Below are 18,641 nucleotides of genomic sequence, written 5' to 3'. Positions count from 1 at the left end.
ATTGGCATTGCATTAAACCTATAGAGAACTTTTGGTAATATCACCATTTTGATGATGTTAGTTCTTCCTATCCATGAACAGGGTATATTTTTCCATCTTCTAAGATCTTCTTCTACTTCTCTTTTTAGGGTTTTGTAGTTTTCATTGTATAAATCTTTCGCCTCTTTTGTTAGGTTGATTCCCAAGTATTTTATGTTTTTTTGAGGATATTGCGAATGGAATGTTTTTCCTCATTTCCGTTTCAGAAGTTTTGTTGCTGATATACAGAAATGCCTTTGATTTATGTGTGTTGATTTTATATCCTGCCACTTTGCTGAATTCATTTATTAGTTCTAGTAGTTTTTTTGTAGACCCTTTTGGGTCTTCTAGGTATAGAATCATGTCATCTGCAAATAGTGATAATTTAAGTTCTTCCTTTCCTATTTTTATGCCTTTAATTTCTTTCGTCTGTCTAATTGCTCTGGCCAGTGTTTCGAGAACTATATTGAATAGAAGTGGTGATAGAGGGCATCCCTGTCTTGTTCCAGATTTTAGGGGGAATGCCTTCAATTTTTCTCCATTCAGAATGATGCTAGCCTGAGGCTTAGCATAGATAGCTTTTACAATGTCGAGGTAAGTTCCTGTTATCCCTAGTTTTTCTAATGTTTTGAACATAAAGGGATGCTGTACTTTGTCGAATGCTTTTTCTGCGTCTATTGAGATGATCATATGGTTCTTATTTTTAAGTCTATTGCTGTGGTGAATAACATTTATTGATTTCCGTATATTGAACCATCCTTGCATCCCAGGGATGAATCCTACTTGATCATGGTGCACAATTTTTTTGATGTGCCTTTGTATCCGATTCGTCAGAATTTTATTGAGGATTTTTGCATCTAGGTTCATCAGAGATATTGGTCTGTAGTTTTCTTTCTTTGAGTTGTCTTTGTCTGGTTTCGGAATCAGGGTGATGTTGGCCTCATAGAATGAATTTGGCAGAGCTCCTTCTTTTTCTATTTCTTGAAATAACTTGAAAAGTATTGGTATTAATTCTTCCTTAAAGGTTTTGTAAAACTCCTCTGTATACCCATCCGGTCCTGGGCTTTTCTTGGTTGGAAGTCTTTTGATTGCTTCTTATATTTCATCTATTGTTATTGGTCTGTTTAAGTTGTGAGTATCCTCCTGACTCAGTCTGGGCAAATCATATGACTTAAGGAATTTATCGATGTCTTCACTATCTTCTATTTTACTGGAATATAGGTTTTCAAAATAATTTCTAATTGTCTTCTGTATTTCTGTAGCGTCTGTTGTGATATTTCCTTTTTCATCCCGTATGTTAGTAATTTGAGTTCTCTCTCTTCTTCTCTTCGTTAGCACGGCTAAGGGTCTGTCGATCTTATTTATTTTTTCAAAGAACCAACTTTTAGTTTTGTTAATTTTTTCAATGGTTTCTTTTGTTTCAATTTCGTTGATTTCTGCTCTGATTTTAATTATTTCTTGCCTTCTGCTACATTTGCTGTTGTTTTGCTCTTCCTTTTCTAGGGCTTTGAGGTGAAGTGTGAGCTCATTTATTTGTTGGTTTTTCCTTTTTTTGAGGAATGACCTCCAAGCGATGAATTTCCCTCTTAAAACTGCTTTCATTGTGTCCCATAGATTCCGATATGTTGTGTCTGTATTTTCATTTATCTCTAAGAATTTTTTGATTTCCTCCTTTATGTCTTCTGTAACCCATTGATCATTCAGTAACATATTGTTCATTTTCCATGTGATGTAGGATTTTTCCTTCCTTCTTTTATCATTGATTTCCAGTTTCATTCAATTATGATCAGATAAAATGCATGGTATTATCTCCACCCCTGTATATTTACTGAGGGTTGCCCTATGGCATAATATATGGTCTATTTTTGAGAAGGATCCATGTGGTGCTGAGAAAAAAGTATATCCACTTGATGATGGTTGATATATTCTATATATGTCAGTTAAGTCTAGGTTGTTGATTGTGATATTGAGTTCTATAGTTTCTTTATTCAGCTTTTGTTTGGAGGATCTGTCCAATTGTGAGAGAGGTGTGTTGAAGTCACCCATAATTATTGTGTTGTGGTCTATTTGATTCTTGAACTTGAGGAGAATTTGTTTTATGAACGTCGCAGCACCATTATTTGGTGCATAAATATTGATAATTGTTATGTCTTGTTGGTGAATGGTTCCTTTTAACAGTACATAATGTCCTTCCTTATCCCTTTTGATTAATTTAGTCTTGAAGTCAATTTTATTCGATATGAGGATGGCCACCCCTGCTTGCTTACGAGGACCGTGTGCGTGGTATATTTTTTCCCAACCTTTCACCTTCAGCCTGTGTATGTCTTTTCCAATCAGATGTGTCTCCTGGAGGCAGCATATTGTTGGATTTGTTTTTTTAATCCATGTTTCCAGCCTATGTCACTTTATTGGAGAGTTTAAGCCATTAACGTTTAGAGTTACTATTGTTATATGGTTTGTACTTCCAGCCATGTTTGATTATTTATCTTCTTCTTTTTTTTTTTTAATTTAGTTTGTTTCTCCATGGTTAGCTTTCCCCCCGCCCTCTGTCTTTATAGAGGCACTTCCCACTGATGGTTTTGGTTATTGTTTTTCATTTCTTCCTCGTGTAGTGTTTTGCTCAAGATGCTTTGCAATGCTGGTTTTCTGGCTGCAAATTCTTTTAGCTTTTGTTTATCATGAAAGATTTTTATTTCGTTGTCGTACCTGAAGCTTAATTTTGCTGGATACAGAATTCTTGGTTGGCATCCATTGTCTTTCAGTGTTTGAAATACGTTGTTCCAGGATCTTTTCGCTTTCAGCATCTGTGATGAAAAATCCGTTGTTAACCTTATTGGTTTACCCCTGAATGTAATCTGCCTCCTTTCTCTTGTAGATTTTAATATTTTCTCTTTGTTCTGTATATTGGATATCTTCATAACAATGTGTCTTGGCGTTGGTCTACTGTGATTTTTTGTGCTTGGTGTCCTGTATGCATCTACAATTTGTATATCCGTTTCCTTTTTTATTTCTGGAAAGTTTTCTGTAATTATTTCATTCAGCAGGCTACTCATTCCCTTGGTTTGAATCTCTGTACCTTCTTCTATCCCGATGACTCGTAGGTTTGGTTTTTTTATGTTATCCCATATCTCTTGGATGTTTTTCTCGTGGTTTTTAACCAGCCTTTCTGAGTTGGCTAGGCTCTTTTCAAGATGATATATTTTGTCTTCATTATCTGATGTTCTGGCTTCCACTTGCTCCACTCTGTTGGTGATACTCTCAATTGAGTTTTTAATTTGGTTTATCGTTTCTTTCATTTCTAGAATTATTGTTTGGTTTTTTTTTATAATCTCTATCTCCTGATAAAGATGCTTAACTTCTTCTTTTATCTGTTTATGTAATTCATTTTCAAAGTGTTCTTTCACTGTTTGGATTTGCTGTCTCGTATCTTCTTTAAGGTTCCATTCCATCTGTCTAAGGTATTCCTTGAGTTCTTTATATGACCATTTTTCTGCTGACTCTAGGTCCTCCTGAATATTTAGGCTGTCCTTCATTGTTTGTACTCCTTTTCTTCCTTGCTTTTTTATGCTGCTCATGTTACTTCTTGTTCTGTTTGACTGCTGAGTTTCTGTTTACTCTTATAGATTTATTTGATGCTTGGGAGGAAAGATATTAGAAGGGAAGGGAAGAAGTCACTAAAGAGAATGAGAGTAGGGAGTTAGAATTCAAGGATTGGGGAATAAGAAAATTGAAAAGAAATGAAAAGACAAAACAAACAAAAATAACAAAGATTAGATAATAAAGAAAGAAAGAAAAGACGAGAAAAAAAATTTTAACAAAAATAATAATGATAATAAAAAAATGAAAATTAAAATTTAAAAAAATAATAATAATAATAAAATTAAAAAAATTAAAAAAAAATTAGAAACATTGAAAAAAAGTTAAAGAACAACAACAAATAAAAATTGAAAATGAAAGAAAAAGAAGAAAAAAAAAGAAAAAGAAAAAAAATGATAATAATAATAATATTAAATGCAGTCCTAGAGTTCTATTAACTTCTCTTCCAGTAGGTGGAGCTGTGCCCACTGGGCCAAGCTTCTCCTCTCAATAGGTGGGAACCATTCACTGTGCAGCAGCTCTTTCTCCTAGACTGGGCGGGTCTCCAATCCTGAGTGTCTAGGGCCTTGTCTTGTGTTTCCTCAAGCCAGGCCGTGCTCACCTGTGGTGCTCACCACAATACTGGCTACACGCCAGGTCTGCTGCTCCTGGGAGCCCTGTTTTCATGAACTCCTGGGCTCACTCTCCCTGTTGGCCTCCCTCAGACCCTAAGTTTGTAGAGCTTGGGGCTGAGATCCCCCAGCGAATTTGCTTGCCCTCCTGTAGCCACGCCCCCGGTAGCTGGTGCAAGAGACCTCAGTTGTCAGCACTGGTGGGAGCGGTAGCCGGGAATTCCGCGAGTCCCGCGCCACTCCTGATTCCCTCGGTCTGGTTATTGCGTTCACAGGAGAGCTGGGAGTGGCCCTTAAGGTTTCCCCGCTGTGTGGAGAGAGATGACTAGGGGATTACACACCTGTCGCGCTGGTTTCAATGCAGTTATCTCCTCCGCCCGTGACGCCATTTCTCTGCCATGGTGGTTTCCCATGCAAATGGTGACCGTTCATTCCCTTTGCCGGGTGACCAATGCAACGGGTGGGTCCTGACTGTCTCTCCCAATCCCCATTTCAGTCCTGTGGCCACTGCCTATGAAGGCTCGGTTGGCTTTTAACTCTGTAAGTTCCTAGGGGCCGACCAATTATTTCAGTGGGATCATTAGTGCTGAGTCACACGAAGCAGGTGAACCGAAGCTTAATTGCCTTCGATTCGGGCTCTGTGTGTGTGTTCTGAGGGGCCCAGCCTGTACACCCCAGATCCACGTCAGCTCAGCATTGCCTAGTGATCCTGAGCAAACAGCATTTAGACAGTTTACGGCTCCCTATGCCTGCGCAGTTGAAGATGTCGGAGACTTGATCTCTCTGCGCCTGCCACCATGTTAGATCTCCTCAATGATTTTCATGTTGCCCTTACAGCTTCCTGGCATAAGCAAGTTCTTGGGATTATACAAACTGCTGCTTCTGTTTCCAGTCCAGATTTCTAGAAATGAAACCCTGCCGCCGTCGCCTCCGTCTCTGGGCCGCGCTGACGGGCGCTGCGCTCGTCTGCGACCGTAGCAGAGCCGCCCTGGCCTCCGTGTTCTTCAGCCCGGTGCCCGGCCCCTGGGGCCCAGGCGGCTGCTGCCGTGGCTCTCCATCCCCCTCCTCCGGAGCACGGGTCCCCTGGCAGGGGGGTGCAGAACGACCCCAGAGCAGGCTCTGCCCGAAGGTGCAGCGGCGAACAGGCCACCGAGGCGCTCGAGGCTGCAGTCCAGCCTTCAGAGGACAGGGCTTGGCACGCAGCCCAGCTCCAACCTCTAGGTGCGGCTGCCGGACAGTGTATACAGAGCCATCAAGACAGCTAGCAGAAAGCAAATGGCGGCTCCCGCGGAGTGGATTTTCGGCACAGAAACCACAGCCCCGCCAAGAATCCCAATCCACAAACTCTCCCTGTATAAAAAAATATTCAAAACAAAAAGAAAAAAAGAAAAAAAGGCGGGGCGCACTGAGCTTTCTTTGCCTGGTACTTACAATCCACTGCTGATTACACATTCAGCTTCTCTGCCCGGAGCAAAGCGAAAGAGGAAGCAGATGGGAGCAAAGCGCCCGCGGCTCTGAGCAGCCAAGCGTCCGGGAGCCAAGCGTCTCTTTTTCGATCTCTTTGTTCTTCCTGCTGCTTGGCAAAGTGGTCCACTACAGATTAACGGTGAAAGGAGCTTTAACAGAATGTGCGAAATCTCTATTAAAGCCGCTGTTCTGAGCACCACGCTCAGCACTTCAGCAACCCCCGTACGCAGCGGCCATCTTCCCTCATTTTTCTTTAATGCTGAATGAAATTCCATCATATTTATATGCCACATTTTCCTTATCTACATATCTACTGATGGGTACTTAGGCTGGCTTCATAGTTTGGCTATTATTAATTGTGCTGGTATAAATGTGAATATGCATGTATTGCCGTAGTACATTGGCTTTCATTCTTTGAGATAAATACTGAGAAGTGATATGGTCATATGTTGGGTACATTCCTACTGTTTCCATAGTAGTTGTGCTAATCTACAGTACCACCAACTGTGTAAAAGAGTTACTATTCCTCCACATCCTATCCAGCATTTATTATTGTGTGTATTCTCAATGACCAGTATGAGATAAAATCTCAGTGTAGTTTTGATTTGCATTTTTCTAATTGCTAATTATGTTGTTCATTTTTTCATATATTTTGACTATTTGTATTTGCTCTTTTGAGAAATGTGTTTAATTCATTTGCCATGTATTCATTAGATCATTTTTGATGTTTAGTTTTTTTGTGTTGTTTACATATTCTGGTTACCCTCTGACAGAAGAGTAGTTGGCAAAGATTTTCTCCCATTCTGTAAGATCTCTCTTCACATTATGAATTGTTTCCTCTCTGGGCAGAATTTTTTAAGTTGATGCCATTATATATACATTAATTCCTGGGCTTTAGGGCTCTACTGAGAAAGTCTTTGCCTCTGCCTGTATGCTAGAGTGTTGAACCTTCTTTTTTTTTCCACTACAAGTGCATATTTTATGGTCTAATTCCTGGGTCTTTCATCCATTTTGAGTTGATTTGTGTGCAGGGTGAAAGATACATGTATAATATCATTCTTCTACACATGGACTAACCAGTTTCCCCAGTACCATTTTTTGAAAAGACCATATTTTCTACAATGTATGTTTTTGTCATGTTTGTTGAGTGTCAGATGACTATAGATGTGAGGGTTTGTCTCCTGTCTTCTATTCTGTATTATTGGTTTATATTTTTGTTGTTACACCTATACCATGTAGATTTTGTTGTTAGAGCTCTGTATAATTTAAAGTCAGATATTGGGATGACTCCAGCCAGCCTTAATTTTAAGCTGAGAAGTACATTAACTATTTGGGCTCCTTTATTATTCCAAATGAAATTGAGGACTTTTTTTTTTCCTTTTAGTTCTGTGAAGAATGTCATTGTTACTTTGATGAATGAGAATTACATTGAATCTGTATATTGCTGCTGATAGTATGGCCATTTTAACAATATTAATTTTGCCCATCCATGAACATGAAAGGTGTTTCTATTTTCTTGTGTGTTTTTCAATTTATTTCTTCAATATTTTATAATTTCATTGTAGAAGTCTTTTACCCCCTTTGTTAGATTTATTGATAGGTTTTGGGGATTTTTTTTATTTTTTGAGACTATTTTTCTGATGTATTTCTCAATAGATCCATTGTTAATCAATAGGAAAAAAAACATAGATATATTTTTGTATGTTGATTTTATAACCTGCTGCTTTGCTGAATTTGTTGATTACTTCAAGAAGCATTTTTGTGAATTTCTTAGGGGGTCATCTAAGTATAGCATCTCATCACCTACAAACAGTGATAAGTTGACTTCTTTCTTATTTTTTAATCTTTTTTTATATCATTCTCTTTACTAATTCCTCTGGCTAGAAGAGTACTATATTAAATAGGAATGGTGGAAGTGTGCATCCTTTATGTATTCTAGATTTTAAAGGAAATGCTTTTAGTTTTTCCCCTATGAGGTTGACTTTGGGTTTTGCATTTATAGCCTTTAAAATGTTGAGGTAGATTCTTTGTACCTCTTAATTTCTCAGGTTTGTTTTTTTTTTTTTTTATCATGCATGAGTACTGAATTTTGTTGAAGGCATTCTTAGCATCTATTGAAATGTGTAAGTGATTAAATGGTTTTTGTCTTTAATTCTATTTATGTGGTCAATTAGATTTATTGATGTACATATGTTAAACCATCCTTGAAACTGTGGGATAAAACCATCTTGATCATGACATACATTATGTTAATATGTTGTTGAATATGATTTGCCAGTGTTTTGTTAAGGATTTTTGCATTTAAGTTTATTTGTGATATTGGCCCCTAATATTCTTTCCTTAATATATCCTCATCTGGTTTTGTTATGAGTATTATACTGACTTCATTGGATAAATTTTGCAGTGTTCCATACCTTTCTATTTCGTGGAATAATTTGCAGAATATTGGAGTTCTTTCTTCTTTAAAGGTCTGGTAGAATTTAGCTGAGAATCCATCTGATCCTGAGCTTTTCTTTATTGGAAGGCTTTTTTATTACTTTTTCTATCTCATTATTAGCTACTAATCTATATAGATGTTCTGTCCTCTTGACTCAATATTGGTAGGTCTTATGTGTCTAGAAATTTATTCCTTTTTTTAGGTTTTCCAATTCATTAGAGAATGAATTTTCAAGATAGTCCCTAATTATCTTCTGAATTTCTTTTATGTTTGTGGTGAGTTCCATGTTTTCATGTATAAGTTTGTTAATATGGATTTGATACCATGGGGTATCAGTTTCCATTCTTCCACTTTCAGACTATTGCTCTCTTTGCCTGTAAAGTGAGTCAGTGGATAGAGTTGGAGAATATAATTCTAAATGAAATTAGCCAGTACCCCAAACCAAATGCTGAATGTTTTTTCTGATATAAGGAGGCTAATTCATAGTGGGGTTGTGAGGGGGAACATGGGAAGATTAGACAAACTCTAGATAGGGCAAAGGGGTGGAAGGGGAAGGGAGGCAGCATGGGGATAGAAAAGATGGTGAAATGAGATGGACATCATTACCCTAAATAAAATATATGAAGACATGTATGTTATATATGTCTAAGTACATATATGAAGACAGGATATATGGTGTGAACATACTTTGTATACAAACAGAGATATAAAAATGTGCTCTATATGTGTAGTAAGAATTGTAATTCATTCTGCTGTCATACATAACAAATTAAAATATAAAATTTAAAAAACAACAAAAAAAATATAGTTGGGTCTTGTTTTCATCCATTCCACCTTTGTCTGTTAATTGGAGAGTTTAGGCCAATTACCTTCAATGTTACTATGCATAGATGTTTATTAATTCCTATAATTTTGATTTATTTATAATGTTTAATGTGTATCTGTTTCTCATTTGCTTAACTATTCTTCAAATGATATTTGTTCATTTGGAAATTCTGGCATTGGTTTTTGATTTCTTCTGTGTAAAATATTTCTTTAAGTAAGCTTTGTAATGCTGGTTTAGTAGTCATGAATTCTTTAGTTTCTGCTTACCTTGGAAAGTTTTGATTTCTGCTTTGACTTTGAAGGAAAGTTTTGATGAATATAACTATCTTGGTTAACAGTTATTTTATTTTAGGACTTTAAACACATGATTCCAAGTTTTTAGAGTTTGTGCTGAGATATCAGAAGTGATTCTGATTGTCTTTCCTTTAAATGTGACCTTATGTTTTTCTCTTGATGGTTTGAAATTTCATACTTTTTCTTTATGCCAGGCATTTCAATGACACTGCATCTTGGAGGGCTTTTTTCTTTCTTTCTTTCTTTTTTTAATCTTGGCTACTTGAGAGTTTAAATGATTCCTGTACCTCCATTTCCATCTCATTCTGAAGACTTGGAAATTTTTCTGTTATTATTTCCTTGAAGACATTATCCATTCCATTAGCCTACATCTCATATTTCTCCTCAATTCCAATTATTCTTAAATTTGATCACCTATCGTCCCAAAGTTCTTCTGTATTCTCATCATGGTTACTTATTTTCTTTTATATAGTCTGAATGTTCAGGTTGCCAACTGTGTCTTCCAGCTTTGAAATTCTGTCTTCAGCATGTTTTATTCTATTAGAGAGATTTTCAATTGAACATTTTATTTGATTGATTATGTCTTTCAGTTACAATATGTCTTTATTTTTCAATATATCTATCCCTATCAAATTTCTCATTTATGTCCTGTATTGAATTCCTAATAATTTAGTTGTTTTTCTGTGTTCTCTTGGAAATCATTGGTCATTTATACAAATAATTCATTTGAATTAATTATCTGATATTTTGTGTACTTCAATATCTTCGGGGTCAGTTCCTGATGCATTATGATCTTTAGGGTGTGTTTTACCTCATTTTTTCATATTTATTGAATTCCTGTGTCAGGTTTTATCCATTAGTTGGGATTGATTTCTCTTCCATTCTGATGTTTGGACCTTTTTAGGGCACAGCGTTCTCTTTCCAAAGTGTCCTAGAGTGATCTAGCTTGAGACTCCCTGATAGATGTGGTATCCACAGACTTTGTGTTAATTCTTTTTGTATTTGCTCTAGCAGTGAATGTCTGTGAGTGGTATCTGAGTCCCCACACTCAATCATTCCAACTTGGGATATGTTCATTAGCTTGGGATTTTTTTTTTGTCTCTTTTATTCTTTTTATCAATATATAACTGATATATCAAAAATAGCTGAAGCTTAAGAGTCATGAATTTTTAGGTAAAGCAAGTTTCTTGGAACAAGGTTCTTTATCTTTTGGCTGAGCTTAATTGAGCAGCAGGATCTCTTCCTCTGAACTTGTAGTGTTTCTGTAGTTCCTGTCACCTAACAGAAATGGATACAAAGAATATATAGCATTAAAATAAATGCATAGTTCCTACCACAACAACTAAAACACTGATTTTTACCACAAAAACATGAATGGTGGAATCAACAATTGCCAAAAGCAAAAACAATAAATAACCATGATTTAGATCTGGCAATAAAACAAACAGAAGGTTTTACCTATGCCGTGCAGAGCAGTAATAATTGCAACAATATGAATGGTGGGGGCAGGAGTTATATAAACTAATTTGTTCTAAAACATGGTAAAAATATTGGTTTAGTAAGAGAAAGAAACTGTGATAGGAAAAAAGGTTTATAATTTTTAAAATTTGAACAGAGAGAATTCAGCAGAGATATGATAGGTGAAGGTTATAAAGAAAGAAAAAAAAGGGGCTGGCACTGTAGCTCATTGGTAGAACACCTGCCTTACATGTGTGAGGCACTGGGTTCGATCTTGAACACCACATCAAAATTAATAAATAAAGATATTGTGTCCATCTACAACTAAAAAAAAGGAAGAAGATAAAATAGGAAAAAGAAAGTAAACAGAAAAAGAGAGAACAAGAGAATTTGGCTACTAGTGAGGAGAGAAAGGAGAGAAAAGGAAAGAAACAAAAACAAAATAAAATCAACAAATCAATTACCTAAAACCTCAAAAGACAAGATAAGGAAAAATAGCTACATCTTGTAAAATGCTAAAAATGAGCAAAAAAGAAACAAATATGCATATATGTATATGACCACAAACCAATCAGCACAGCAAGAAAGCCAAAGTAAATAAATAGAATCAAAACCAAAAAACAGAATAGATTCTTAATTAAAACTGAAAGAATCATACCCACTGAGGTCATTGCTGTGGTTAAAATGATTGATGAAAATGGATGATCACTGCCTATGCACAGCTGTTCTTTCCATTTCTTCTTGGGTTATGTACCAAGACCGAGACAGAGAGAAAGGACTGTTGATTGAAAACTTCTTTCACTTTTTGTGGTTGCTCACTGAGCTGCCAGATGAAGTGGCCTAAGACTGAAACTGGTTATATAGCTCTCAACTTCCCTTCTCACCAGTACAAGGTAGAATGGAATGGGAAGAATAATCAATTGGAATTTTGTCTGTACAAATCAGATCAACTCACTCCCATGGTGGGGCTCCTGCAGAGTTTTTAAAGGGGAGTTATGGAAGCTGGGACTTAGGTCTAATCAGGCTTCAGGCACTTCCTTGAGTGGTATCTGCTCTGGAGATAACTCCTAGGGCCAGGCAGATGCCAATCTCTGCTGCGAGTCAGGATCTCAGAAGCTTCCCAAGAATTCTCCTCACTGGACAGGGAACCAATACTCTACACAATATGCTGCCCACATTCTGAGCCACAGAACAGCTAGGAATGTAGCTTTCCTCTAGTCTGTCATGTTAAATCTCTCTGAATCTGAAAGATTAAATGTGATTAATAGTGAAGTTTAACTTCTTGATTTTCTCAAGTTATAGTTACCTTTCCTTCTGAATAATCAATCAGGTTCCCTTATTTTCCTATGAATTCAGAGTTGGAGAATTTGATTCTTTGTTCTGTTCCAGAAACTCCCTCCTGGCTGCCTCTGCCCATCACTACAGCCAGATCAGTAGACTGTGGAATCAGGTCTGATTACTGCTGGATCATTCTGTCATGAATCTACTTATTGCCGAAAGCTCAGTCCTGTCCTGATGCCAACCCAATAACAAGGACATGGTTTTGAGAAAAAGGAAAAAGGTTTATTGCTTTGCTAGCAAAGGAGAAACACAGGGTACTCCTGTCCCAAAGGCTGTGATGCTGCCCATCCACAGGAACAGGGGGCTTTTATAGAGGTGATTCAGAGATAATGAGATTAAAGAGGAAAGATCAGGGGAAAGAAAATCAGGGAGGAGAAGTTTAGGGAAAAGAAGACTGGGAAAAAGAAAAAAATGTATAAATTTCAATACCACAAGGGATATAGTCAAAGCATCAAGTGAACCTCTATTACATAATCAACAATGATAGTTTTCTGTAAATAACTTGAATGAGTTTTACTATTTTATTGATTATTTATACTATCTCTGTAGTTATTGGGTTTTAGATAAAATAAGACAGGATGTTGTAACTAAAAATTTCTTACTGCTTCTATTTTTCTGTTTTAAAATAATAATAATTTGTTAGGAAAAATGTGTCCATTTCACTCAAAGTAATAACTAAAAAAAATCATCTTCTGACCACCAATATGAGAAAGTACATATTTTCTAAATTACCATTAATATTGTTTTATTTATTTATTTGTTCTTTTTAGATACTGATGACAGTAGAGTGTAGTTTGACATATACATGCATGGAGTAAAAATTCGCATTCTGTGGTTGCACATGGTGTGGAGGTTACACTGGTCATGTGTTCATATGTGAACATAGGAAAATTAAGTCTGATTCATTCAACTGTCTTTCATATTCCCATTTCACCTCCCTTCCCTTCATTCCCTTCGTTTTCTTTTGCCTAATCCAAGGAACATCTATTCCACTCCCCCTAATTGAGTGTTAGCATCCACATATCAGAAGGAACATTTGGCCTTTGCATTTTGGGGATTGGCTTATTTCACTTAGCATCATAGTCTCCAGTTCCATCCACTTTACCAGCAAATGCTGCTATTTTATTCTTCATTATGGCTCAGTAATATTCCATTATGTATATATACACCATATTTTCTTTATCCATTCATCTGTTAAAGACCATCTAGATTGGTTGTATATATTAGCTATTGTGAATTGAGCTGCAATAAAAATTGCTGTGGATGCATCACTACAGTCAGCTGATTTGAGTCATTTGGGTATATACTGAGAAGTGGGATAAATGGGTCAAGTAATGTTTCCATTCCAGTTTTACTGAGGAATCTCCATACTGCTATCCAGAGTTGTTTTTTCCCATATTCTCTTGTATTCTTGATAATTGTCATTGTGACTGGAATGAGGAAACCTCAGCATAGTTCTAATTTGTTGATGTATTCAAAATTTTCCATTTTATTAGAGAATAAATTCTCAAAGTAGTTTCTGATTATTGTCTGAATCTTAGTAGCGAGATATCTCCTTTTTCATCATAAATTTTAGTAATTTGAGTGTTATCTTTCTTCATTAGGTTGTCTAAGAGTTTACCAATTTTATACATTTTTTCAAAGAACCAACTTTTTGTCTTGTTGATTTTTTGGATTGGTTTTTCATTTCAATTTTATTGATTTCTACTCTGATTTTAATTATTTCCTGTCTTCTAGGCAGGAAATGCTTTTAGTGTTGATGTGTTCTTTTTCTAGGTCTTTGAGATATAATGTTCAATTATTTATTTGTTGACTTTTTATTTTTTTTAATGAATAAACTCAAAGCAATAAAGTTTTCTCTTAAAACTGCCTTCCCAAAGATTTTGATAAGTTTGTCATGATTCTCATTTACCTCTAAGTATTTTTTATTGCATTCCTAATATCTTCTGATATCCATTGGTTATACAACAGCATATTATTTAGTCTCCAGATGTTAAAGTAGCTTCTATTTTTTTTTATTTTTTTAATTGATTTCTAATTTAATTTCATTACAATCTGATAGAATACAATGTTTTATCTCTGTTTTTTTTTTTTTTTTTTGTGTGTGTGTGTGTGTGATTTCTAAGAGTTGCTTTGAATCTTAAGATATGGTCTATTTTAGAGAAGGATCTGTGTGCTGCTGAGACACAGTGTATTTAGTTTCTGATGGATAAAATATTCTATATATTTCTGTTAAGTCTAAATTATTAACTGTGTTTTTTATTTCTACAGCTTCTTGATTTGGTTTTTGTTTAAAGAATCTATCCAATGGTGAGATATTTGCCTTAAAGTCACCCAATATTATTGTTCTGGTCTATTTGATCATGGGAAGTGAGAAGGGTTTGTTTGTTGTATGTAGATGATCCATTTTTGGTTTATGATTATGATTATTATGACTTGTTGATGCATAATTCCCTTAAGCAGTATGAAATGTTCTTCTTTGTTCCTTCTGATTATCATTGTCTTGAAGTATACTTTATTTGATATGAGGATAAAAACCCCTGCTTGTTGATGAGATACATGTGAATAACTCTTTTCCCCATCTTTTTACTTTCAGACTATGAATGTCTTTGCCTATGAGGTAAGTCTCTTGGAGACATTGTATTGTTGGGTGTTGTTTTTAATCCAATCTGCCAGTCTATGTTTTTTGGTTTATTAATTCAGACCATTTATATTCAATGTTATTATTCAGAAATTATCTATATTCCATTCCCTGTCATTTTGATTTATTTCTGGTTTTTAAGTTCTTCTTTGATTTACTATTCTACTAGTGTAGTTTTCACTTTTATTTTTCTACTTGCTAGTTTTCACTTTTATTTTTTACTTCTTCATCATGAAATATTTTATCAAGTATGTTTTATAGTTCTGACTTTCTAGTTGTGAATTCTTTCAACTTTTGTTTAATATTGAAGGGTGTTTTTTTGATAATTAATTCTGAAGCTTAATTTTGATGGATATCACTAGTTAGGGGAAGACAAATAATAACAACAAGCAATACAAACAATATACAGCATTAAGACAAATAGCTCCTGCTATGACATCTACAATGCTAATTGTCACAATAAATAGGAATAATATGATTAGTTATTGCCTATAGTAAAAGCAGTACATTTGCAAAAGGGTTTACAATTTTGAATTGATAGGGAGAGAACATAAGTGATGTAGAGGGTAATGATTTTGTGAGGAAAGATAGAAGTAAGAAATTTTTAAAAAGTGAAAGAGAACAATAGAGATTAGCTGTTATCAGAGGAAACTAGAGAAACAGAATCAAAGGAAACAGATAAGTGAGAGAAAGAAAAATCTGATATCAAAATTTTAAAAATTAAAATAAAAGAACTCAAAAGAAAATTAAAATATACAAATATCCTAGTCCTTAAAATACTGATCTATGAAAAATAAACTGGCTTTAAAAATGTTAGAAAAGACAAATAAAAAAAACAAATTATGAGTAAGTATACATGTCCATGAACAATTAAGGTTACAATTAAAAAGAGAAAAGAAAAAACAAATAAGCAAACAAACAAACAAAGATCTCAATGAAAGTTTAAAGAATTGTATCTGGGAAGATGCTCAGTTTCCCTCTCAGCTGTGTTAAATTAAGTGGTTTGGAATATGATGCTTGCTCCACCTTCAAGGTGGGATTGCAGGAGTGAGAATCCTAGACTTAAACCTATGGGGTTTAAGCTGAGGTAAGATTCAGGCTCTTCACTAAGTGCCTATTGGTGTGGACATTTTAAATCAGTTCACCTCCAAGGCCCTGCAATTGCCAGGCTGCGCTGGAAGCGTCTAGTCCTAGAATCTCCCTGGGTCCACTTTTGTGGTTGAGGAGCCAATTCTTAGTCCACTCCATCACCAGCAGACCCCCTATTTTCTGGTCTCCAAACTCCTTCTCTCCTTCCCCTGCCCTTTTGAATTCCCAGCCAGGCACATCTCTCTCAGCTGGTACTGCAAGCAGCCGGATTGGAGAGGGAGGGAGAGAGTCAGATAGGGTTCTATGACCAGCATTCCCCTGTGTAAACCCCTCTCCACATTTGATTTTTCTTGTGGTTGCCTAGGCACACTCTGTGTCCTGCAGTGTGGGTTTGCAGGCCTGTATTTCAGGCCAAACTTGGGCTTGACAGGAATTAGCTCCCACAGGTGCTGGCCCCCACTCCACGGCTGCAAAATAGTTTCTTCCTCTGTCCTCCTGAGGCAGCTAGGAGAGATGTGGCTTCTTTCCCACACAAGGATATTGTGCCGAATGCCTTTCAGTTTAGTCAGGCAGCATCTCTGATCTCTCAACTCTCCATACCCAGACATGCCTCAGTCCTACTAAAAGTATGGGTTCTTTAATTCTCTTATCCTCTACCTTTCTTGCAGAGGGATTTCTCTGGCTGGTGCCTTCAGATGTGGGAGGGTGAACACTGGGAATTTCTTCCTAATTTAATTATATCCAACCTCCTGAGTCTCTGATCTGCTTTGAATGTCCAGTGTTTAATCACAGTCAAGGTTCCCCCCAACCCCACTTTTTTAAACCCATATCGCTGAGAAGCTGCCTATCCTATCAGCTTTCTTGGTTTCCTAGCATGGAGAAGCTAGGAAAGCAACTTTACATATTCCACCACCTTGAACTAACCAACCAATATTGGATATTATAAAACTAAAAATGTGGCAAACATTATTTGGTGAAAATGACATATAATTCTGATCATTAGTAAGATTAACCAAAATCTAATGAATATGTTGGCAATTTGTATTTCTAGTTTGTTTCTACTAACAGTGTATTTTGTGATAATGGCTTTTCCTTGCTGGTATTTAGACATTCATTTTAAATTATGGTCGATAACATATATCTTGTTCCATCAGTTGCAGATATATTTTTTAATATATAAATTAAGCATATAAGAGAATACTCAGAATTAATACTTAACAGGATACTGACAGAAGTTTCTGTGTTCGTATTTATTTTATCTTCCTTAACCTATAGGACTCCTGATTATATAAAGCTTTTAGGCATAGTGTTTGGCAATATAAGCAATATGGCATATAAGCAATATGCAATCATTAGTAATTTTTATTATGCTGTGTCTTTAAAAGAACTTAACCAACCTGAATAATAGTTGAGTCTCATTCTGATAATAAATCTTTTCAGGCAGGTTTCTATAAACACAGGCAAACAGAAACTTTAGAAACACATTTATTAGATACTTAATAAATAAAATTTTTATAATAATAAACAACAAGGTTACCACAATAACTTATGCTTATTTTAGTCTATTGGTGAAATAAGCAGAACTTCTACAACTCTTTTGGGAAGAATATTTCTATTGCTTAAAGAGAACCTTAATTTTATACAACTTGAGTTGAAGATTCACCATTCATTATTTTTCAGTTGAATTTCAACTAAAATCTCCTCTAGCTCTCAGTTCTCTCAATGGTGAGGTAGTCTGGAAAATTATGGATTTGTTAATTTTTCTCTTTCCTATTATGTTCTAGAATTTCAGAGATGTTTTATGGAAGAAACATGAGAGACATACTTAATATGCAATCTTCATGGGGAGGTTTAATATCTTGCCTTTATAAACAAAAATCTCACGTTAGGTTTCCAAAAAATCTTATGAGAAAATTTTAAAAATCCAATTTTGTATCAATGATAGGAAACAAATTTCAAAAAGTGTAACTCAGCCAGGCCTGGTGGTGCATGACTGTAATCCCAAGCAGTTTGGGAGCCCGAGGCAAGAGGATTATTGGTTCAAAGCTAGCCTCAACAAAAGTAAGCAAATAACTCAGTGAGATCCTGTTTCTACATAAAATGCAAAACAGGGCTGGGGATGTGGCTCAATGGTTGAGTGCCCCTGACTTCAAACCCTGTTACCTACCCCCACTAAAAGTGTAACTCAAAGACAAAATAAAACATAGGTGGTTTAAAAGAACATTAAAATATGCAAATATAAAAAGGGCATTTTACCAATATGAATATTAATATAAAATAAATAAAACAACATAAAATGAAGTTCTTCTTTATTGAAGATATGTAATATTTACAAAAATATGTAATAAGCATTTTTTATATTTTTTATATATTTTTAAAAAATTTTAGTTGTAGATAGACACAGTATTTTATTTTATTATTTTTTTAAAAATATTTACTTTTTAGTTGCACACAACACCTTTATTTTATTTATTTATTTTTATGTGGTGCTGGGGATCAAACCCAGTGCCTCACACGTTTGAGGCAAGCGCTCAATCACTGAGCAACAACCCCAGCCCTGTTTTATACTAAGATAAACAAAAGCCTCTAATAAATAAAATTTCACAAAAATTAGGAAGGTGGGAAGCATTATCATATAAAGTTAATATTTTATTTTAATTATTTATCATTTAGAAAAAAGTGAAAATTATAGGAAATACCAATTACATTATAGTAATATCTCATACTTCTTTTCTGAAAATGAATGTTTTCCATCATCCAGTGGAAAATTGTTATATGTAGGCTATGAAATATACCTTAATATAATTTGTTTAAGAGAAATTGTACAGAACTATTCCTTGTCCATACAATGAAACAAACCTCA

This window comes from Marmota monax, unplaced genomic scaffold, assembly GCF_021218885.2.
Source record: "Marmota monax isolate L192 unplaced genomic scaffold, Marmota_monax_Labrador192_F-V1.1 WCK01_AAM20220418_F8-fsc00113, whole genome shotgun sequence".
NCBI lineage: Eukaryota > Metazoa > Chordata > Mammalia > Rodentia > Sciuridae > Marmota > Marmota monax.
Note: the sequence above shows the minus strand (reverse complement) of the source record.